General features: G+C 38.4%; 1 non-coding gene across 1 annotated transcript; it reads left to right on the plus strand.

Annotated features, from left to right (window-relative positions):
- Positions 1–442: 442 nt before the first annotated feature.
- Positions 443–549, plus strand: LOC148292995 (small nucleolar RNA R71). Its single transcript, XR_015826004.1, has one exon. It is a non-coding gene; the product is annotated as a small nucleolar RNA R71 (small nucleolar RNA).
- The last annotated feature ends 1220 nt before the right edge of the window (positions 550–1769 follow it).

Genomic DNA, 1769 nt, shown 5'->3' on the forward strand with positions numbered 1-1769 from the left:
TGGATGATTTCTCCAACCTGGATTATAACTTTGAGAGTATGGATCATTTCTTGGACCTTGGTTGTAGGAATTTACCAACTTAGCTTGCTCTTGCACAAATTCTGGGTATCCAGCCCCAAGTGGACAAGCTGTGGTAGCATGGTCATGAGATTCACAAATGCTACACACTTCCTTCGGAGGGCTTCTTGAGTTTAATGCAAGAAGAGCATCTAGCTTTTGTTCCAGTTTTGAAATCTGCACACTAGAAGCATCATTAGAACCACTAATAACACGTTTACCTCTTGTATCCGTATGTTGGGTCTCCATTGCTATCTCCTCAAAGAGTTCGTACGTTTCTTCTGGAGTTTTGGTTTTAAAAGAACCACCTGCAAAATTGGTGACTATATTATGACTAGAAGGGGTTAGTCCTTTATAAAACATACGCATTTGAAGCTTCAATGGAATCCCATGATGAGGACATTGGTTGAGCAGCCCATTGAATCTCTCCCATGCTTCACAAAACGATTCATCATCTTGCTGTGCAAATAACAAGATCTTGTCCCTAAGCATGTCGGTCTTTTGCGTGGAGAAGTATTTTTCCAGGAACTTCTTTTGAATGGCAGACCATGTAGTGAGTGAACCAGGCTTCAAAGAATTCAACCAATACTTCGCCTTATCCTTTAAAGTGTATGGAAACACTCTCATTCGAAGTTGATCTTCTGTCACACCTGTCAAGGGAAAAGAACTCACAACATTAAAAATATCCTTTATATGGGTTAATGGATCTTCATTAGGTAAACCATAAAAGGAAGGCAGCATATTAAGATGAGAAGATTTAAGCTCATAATTTCGAGCTACAGTGGGCAGCAAAATGCTTGAAGGAGATGCTGGAATTGTTGGGATATCAAGTTCTCCCATGAACTCAATGGCAGCCATCATTTCTTCTTCTTCTTGGTCTGAACTTGCTTCCGAATTTGAAAGTGAAGAACCAGGAAGTTCAGTGTGGAGAGCAAGACTTGTAAATGTAGCAAGAGCTTGCTCTTTTGCAGTTGACAACTCCCTTTCTAGACGATTCTGAATTTCAGAGGTCACTCGTCTGGGTTGCAATGATGGTCCTGCGTTCAAAGATCTAGAACGTTGGAACGAAGACCTCACTTGTTCAAGTAATGGCTTTTTAGACATAAACTACCTGAAACAGAAAATTAGATTAATTAGAAACACTAAAAAGAATAGGGTAACCTTGGGCACATAACCAGGGAAGAACTTTCGTTCAGTCCCCGGCAACGGCGCCAAAATTTGTTGTTAATATTATGTTAACTCGCAATTGTACGGGGCTATTAGTAGTATAGCAAGACAAGTACGAGGTTATACCCACGAAGACTGAGAAGTTAAAACTAGTTATGTACTTAGATTCCCAAATTCAAGAAAGTAGGAGGTTATGTCTAAAACAGAATTTAAAACAAGAGTGGTTGTGATTGTTGAACAAAAGAAGCAAAATGAAATTTCAAACAAAAACACGTAAACAAATGTAACAAAGAGTGGTTTTAAGAGTTGGAAAACAGATTTTGAGACTAGGGCATTCGAATCACCATAACAATTCAATTCTGGGTTATAAAGATTCAAGTAACAAGTCTAATTCAGATTCAAAGATTGATTCTAGCTAAAGTATGATTAGGCCATGGTGTTTGGTCCTAACCTTGTGTTCCTAATTCCCTAATTTGATCATTTGTTGTCTAACCTAAAATTAAGCATTAGGAACCCATTAAGCATAGAAGAACATTTTAAACAAC

This window comes from Prunus avium, chromosome 7, assembly GCF_965620075.1.
Source record: "Prunus avium chromosome 7, drPruAviu1.hap1.1, whole genome shotgun sequence".
NCBI lineage: Eukaryota > Viridiplantae > Streptophyta > Magnoliopsida > Rosales > Rosaceae > Prunus > Prunus avium.